The 5,967-nt window shown below is 46.5% G+C and overlaps 1 long non-coding RNA gene across 1 annotated transcript; it reads left to right on the forward strand.

The window, feature by feature from the left end:
* The first annotated feature begins 1,763 nt into the window (after window positions 1-1,763).
* On the forward strand, window positions 1,764-4,452 carry LOC106697321. The gene is made up of 3 exons (XR_001348397.2): window positions 1,764-2,029; window positions 2,149-2,189; window positions 4,310-4,452. It is a non-coding gene; the product is annotated as an uncharacterized LOC106697321 (long non-coding RNA).
* Window positions 4,453-5,967: the final 1,515 nt, after the last annotated feature.

The following is a 5,967-nucleotide window of genomic DNA, read 5'->3' on the forward strand; positions in this document are numbered from 1 at the left end:
TGTACCTCAGTAAAATGCTACTGACAAATGTTACATTAGAAAAACAAATGCTACTGGCCAACTAAAGCCTCAACCTTGTGTGTATAAATATATGCGCACATACATATATGTTGCATGCTTGTCTGTAAATACACAGCCACTTGCATATCCTATATAATAAAAGGGTAATATGCAAATTTACCCTAACAGCAGAATGACTGGGAATGACTGGTCACTATGACACACACTGACCACCAGGGGGCAGATGCTCAATGCAGGAGCTGCCCCCTGTGGTCAGTGCACTCCCACAGGGGAAGCTCTGCTCAGCCACAAGCCAGGCTGACGGCTGCCAGTACAACAGTGGTGGTGGGAGCCTCTCCCACCTCCTCAGCAGCACTAAGGATGTCCGACTACAGCTTAGGCCTGTTCCCCGCTGGCAAGTGGGCATTTCCCGAGGGCTCCCGGGCTGCCAGAGGGACGTCTGACTACCAGTTTAGGCTCAATCCCCCTGGGAGCAGGCCTAAGCCAGCAGGTGGTCATCCCTCGAGGGGTCCCAGACTTCGAGAGGGCACAGGCCGGTCTGAGGGACCCCCCCCCCCGAGTGCACAAATTTTTGTGCACCAGGCCTCTAGTACATATATATGTATGTAATTTGTTCATTCATTCAATAGATGTTTCAACATCTACCATGTGTCTAGCACTGCTGAGTCAAACAGCAAAAAACTCTTAATCTCTCAGAAAAGAAAGAAAAACACCCACTCTGCAAGTTCGCACTGGAATATTCAGTCTTGTGCTTAGACCAGCAACATTTTCTTCTTTGCTTACAGCTGAATAGCTGCAGGCTTTGTCCCCAGGGCCACAGTGGGGCTCTTCTATGTAGCTGTTCAGACCCGGCAGGGAAGAGGCCCGAAGTGAGCGCAGAGTGGGTGGGGAGACACACGCTCAGGAGCATTCTGAAATGTGATCAACACACACAAGGGAGGCCAGGGTGGTGCAGGAGACCCAGGAATGGGAGGTTTGTTTATGGAGAAGTAGGTGGAATTAAGTGGGCTGAGCCTGGAAGAGAGGAGACCAGTTGGATCAGGGTGAGGGCAGTGGCAATGTGCTCGCTGAATGGATCTGAGCTACATTTTGCCAGTAGCACTGCTGAGATGTGCCGAGCGGGATGGAGATTGATCCCCTGATTTCCAGTGTGAACACGCTTAGTGGGGAGTGGCGCCACTTACTGAGATAAGGAACGCACAGACAAAAACAAACTCGGGGTGAGCAGGGGAACTAGAAAGTGTTGACTTGAAACATCTGATTATATTTGATTTTTATCCACTCAGGGTCAGGGGAAAGTGCAAAGGCAGGCAAGAATTTAAATCTTGGCTCTAGCACCTGCTACTTGTTGACCTTGGGCAAAGTTACTGACCACTTAGTATAATGGTTGCTTAAATGTCAGGGTTAAATGAAATAATGAAAGTGAATGGGATTGCTAGGCTGGGTTCACAGCCAGTACTTAGTGAAATTAGCTAACACTCTCCCCCAGTATCTGTCTGCTGGAGTCAATTATCCTGAGGGGATGAGAGAGTGTGGGTGGGGTACAGAGGCCCCTGGGGGGAAAGGGGAAGATGAGGACCAAGGTGGGAGAAGATAATGCCGACAGGTCCCTGGTCAGTTTGAGGGACCAGTTTTGAGTCATCCCCAACCCAGGGTAGGGTGGAGGGTAGGATGTGTGGGGTGGGAAAGGGGCAATGGAGTCACCTTGGGTGGGAAGTGGGGTGAGAGTGGGGAGAGGGAGAGGATAAATAAGAAGCTGAGGACACTCTGTCCTTAAAGACCTGTGAGCTGCTTCAGGAGCCAGGTGACTCAACATGATTCAAAATTGGGGAGGAGGACATTCGTACCACACCTGAGGGCTCAGGGCACCACCAACAGAGGACAGACAGCTGCACCTGACACAGCTGTGATTTAAACCAAGGGCACCGCTAGCAGGGACAGGATGGACCACAGGCACCAAGCTGCACCAGGGGTTAGGAAATCATGAATGGACTCGTCCTGAGCACAGGTAAGCAGAGATACCTGGGTGACTTTGAGACCATCTGGAACTCCATTGTGAGCAGATGGGACTCCCAGCAATCAAGATGTGAGCTTCAATGTTAATGCAATCATTTTTTACACTCTCAGGCTGGTGCAGCCAGAAGATTGGAGTGGCCAGCAAATGCTAGGTAAGGCCTACGTGGTTCCCTCACCCTTCCTTTCCCTTTTTTTTACAATAAAAGCCTCTCCAGCCCAGATTCTATCGTTTTAGTGCTTCGGTAAGAACTCTCGTTATACTACCTATTGTCATTATCTTGCCTACAGCTGCACATATGTGCACATATGTTCTCTGTTGCCTGGCAACATGAGAAAAAGCTGACATATGAGGCTAAGTAAGCAGAGTTGATGATGAGCATTCACTCATTCAGCAAATATTTGTTGAATATGTGCCAGGCATTGTGCTGGGTTCCAAAGCAAATGGTATATTTATTTCAAAATAAACCTAAGAATAGAACTGGCACACCTAGAATACATCTTTCCTTCTGTATTATGTTTTTTACCTTTCATATGAGATTTAACTATTGGAATAACATTTACCACTGACATCAAAGCGTGCACACACACACACACACACACACACCCGAAAACCTTAGCCACTGCTGGCTAAACATTATAATAGCACGCCTTCCTGCTTTCAAATGTCAGTCACTCTTAAAATCGTGGTTGGCCAGGCTATCCCTCCAGTGGGTAATTGAGGAGCATGATCTGGGTTCAGACATAAGCTAGAAAGAAGTGGTGCAAAAATAACTGTCCCAAGAGAGCTTTACCCCAGCTGGAAAGATAAGAGATACACCTGAAATAACTACATTTCCCCAGGAGACAGGCCCCCGGGCACTCAGTGGGGCTACTCTCCTGGCCCCTTCTGGAGGGATGGGGCCTCGTGACAAGTTCGGTGTCACCTTCAGGCCAATCCTTTAACTGTCCATGCAAGACCTTCCCGAGCTCTTTCTCTTTGAGTTGTGGTAGCTCCACACTTTGGGTGCCTGAGTGTTCACCATGAGCAGAGCCCTCTGCCAGCCCATCATGGACACGTAGCATTAATGAGAAATAAACCTGTTTTTCTTTTAAGCCATTGAGTTTTGGAGGTTGTTTCTTACAACAGCAGAACCGGGTTTGTTCTAACGGAAACACTGAAAGGATGAAATGGCCTACCCTCTAGAGCACTTTAGAGCATGGGGGGAGGATATTAAAGAACTGAGGCTAACGAATACAGTAGTGTGTGTGTGTTTTAATGATATTCTAAAAACTATAAGCTGCCAAGCTTGACATTGACTCTCTACAAGAGTCTAGAAGGAATAGGTAGAGAATGATCTGTGAAAACTTAAAAAAGAAAGCAGAGACCATAAGGAGTCAATGTGGTTCAATGACCATCGCAACCAACTAATTTTCGTTTGCTCTGCAGGCAGGTTTTATATCAGTCGGAGTGTTGGCAGCTAACAGTGTATTCAAATTAGAATGTCTTTCAAAGAGAGATTTATAAAGGGACTATGCACAGAGACTTCGCACAGGACATAGGGCAACCATAAGGAATTGTACAGTACCCTGGGCTAGAAGAGTGGGAATGTTACCACCCCTGAGCTAGAAGGAGAGAGAGTGACTGTATGCCAGCCACACCATCTTTGCTGGAGGGACTTGGCCAGTCTGAAGTAATTCTGTACTAAGGGATCTTGGAAAACAAATATCCCAACTCATCCTTCTCTTTTCCTCCAATTCCTTGTCTCCATTGGCCAACCCCAACTAGAAATCCAACTAGAGGGCAAAGGGGCTCTTGATGTAATTCAGATTAGTCAGCCTCCTTGGGCACAGAACAGGGGGAGAAGGGTGGAGGTCACATCTTGGGGGCGGGTGGCAAATAGAAAATATCCAGCTGAGGATTATTAGAGAAATTAAATATACCGGATGTGCCTGGGCTTGAGTGAGGTATTTGACAAAAATTGTTAGGAATTTCTTAAGGAAGCAATATAGGTCACACTCTCTTCTGTGCTCCCATAGGACTTTGTACTGGTGCCCTGGAGTGGACGGTGGCCAATGCACTTTTCTCAGCATGCTTCTCCATCTCGCTTCTGGCAATAGCACCCTCATATTCTACAAGAAAACTTGCCCCCATCTTTGTTTGGGATGTGGTCAAGTGCCATACCTTGTCTTCCACTAACTCCAAAGATTAAACACCTTAGTTAGTCCGATCAGAGTCCTAGGAACATGCCTGCTGAAACTAGTGAAAAGATGCTATTTTGCCTTTGGTTTACAGTGCTGGGAAGATGCAAGTTTGGAGCGATGGACAGCCACCGTCCCTAGCTCAGCAAAAGAAGCTGCTTGCATTAAGACAGTTTGTGCTCCTCATGCAAAGAGAAGCAGAAACAAGGGAAATCTAAAAGAAGACCAAATAATATTGCTGAGTTTCTGGATTAAACTGTTCCTGAGGTCAATCACCTCTAAATTTCTCACTTGTGTGATCCACTCCATTACTTTTTCGATTTTGCTAGTTAGAACTGGATTTCTTTTGCTTACAACAGAGATCTCTGATGAACTTACCTGTATTATAGAGTTTCCAACATTAACCTCATAGTGTTATCAAGAGTTATTTATAGTTTTCAATCCAATTAATAAAGGCTAGTATAGTAATAAAATCAACTACTATTGTTGAGTGCTCAGTAAATGTTCATGAGATGAATGATTGTCACCAAAGTAAATGAAAGCCTGTCAAAGGCAGGGCAGGGCCCAGCTGAGCCCACATAGTCCTGTGACCTTCTCTAGGAACTTCAGTTCTGCCTGCCCCCGCCCCCCATATAACATCTGCCACTAAGGGAGAAACCAAAGTAGCAACAAAAAGGTCAGGTCACTTTCTTCCCTTTCCTGGCTCCATTGCCTTCTGCTCATTCAAGCTGCAATGTTGGGCTTACTCCCAGGTCACGTGCAGGGAGCAGCTACAGATTTGAGGGAGAGGACCAGGCCTTCCCTAGATAATATTTTAATATTGCCTTAGGGCCCTCTGGGAAGCAGGTACCAAAGTACTGGCTCTCTCTCTCATGGAGTACTCTGTGGGTTTCTCACAAACACCCTTCAGTGGGCTCTCCCACTGCACCTCCTCTGCTGCGAGTGATGCAAACTCGGGCTGACTGCTCACAGCTGGCCACTCCTTGGGTACATTTTATGCAACCTCTCTGTACTGGCACAAGGTCCTCTGGGCTGGCTCCTTCAAGGTGACTAATGTGCCATGGTGAACACGCCCCTTGCCCTGCCATCAGCACAACCCACCTATTTCACTCCGCAGCCCTCTCCTTGCTCAGGCATCAGGCTCACTCCGTGTATGTACAGAAGCTTCCCTCGCCTTGGCTCAAATTGGAGGAAGGAGACTACCTTCCTCTCCCCCACAGGTAGGGAAAGAATCACATGGCACTCCAATAACTCTTTTCCAAGAAATTCCCACCCCCAGTTCTCTTCCTGCAAACCCTACCTCCTCTTAAAAATGGTCTGGACATTGATGGTAGGCCAAGACTCATGAACTGGTTGGAGATTTCCAGTTAGCAAGACCTACCAACATGGCTAAATTCCTTTCTTTAGAACCTCCCCATGCCATAAGGCAGCCACTAGCCACATGTGGCTATTGAGCACAGGAAGTATGGCTGGCCTAAACTGAGATGTGCTGTAAGTGTAACGAATACACCAGCTTTCAATGTCTTAGTGTGAATAAAAGAATGTAAAAATATCTCAATGATATGAGATACACATTTTTTTATATATTGGGTGAATTAAATTTCTCACTAAAATTGATTTTACCTCTTTTTCCTTGTTTTAAAATGTGACTACTAGAAAATTTAAATTAGATATGTGGCCCACATTACACTTCTATTGGATGGTGCTGCTATAAAATGTATGGGCATAGGATTTAGGGCCTGGCCCAAGCTC

Source organism: Myotis lucifugus, unplaced genomic scaffold (genome assembly GCF_000147115.1).
Source record: "Myotis lucifugus unplaced genomic scaffold, Myoluc2.0 scaffold_61, whole genome shotgun sequence".
NCBI classification, from domain to species: Eukaryota; Metazoa; Chordata; class Mammalia; order Chiroptera; family Vespertilionidae; genus Myotis; species Myotis lucifugus.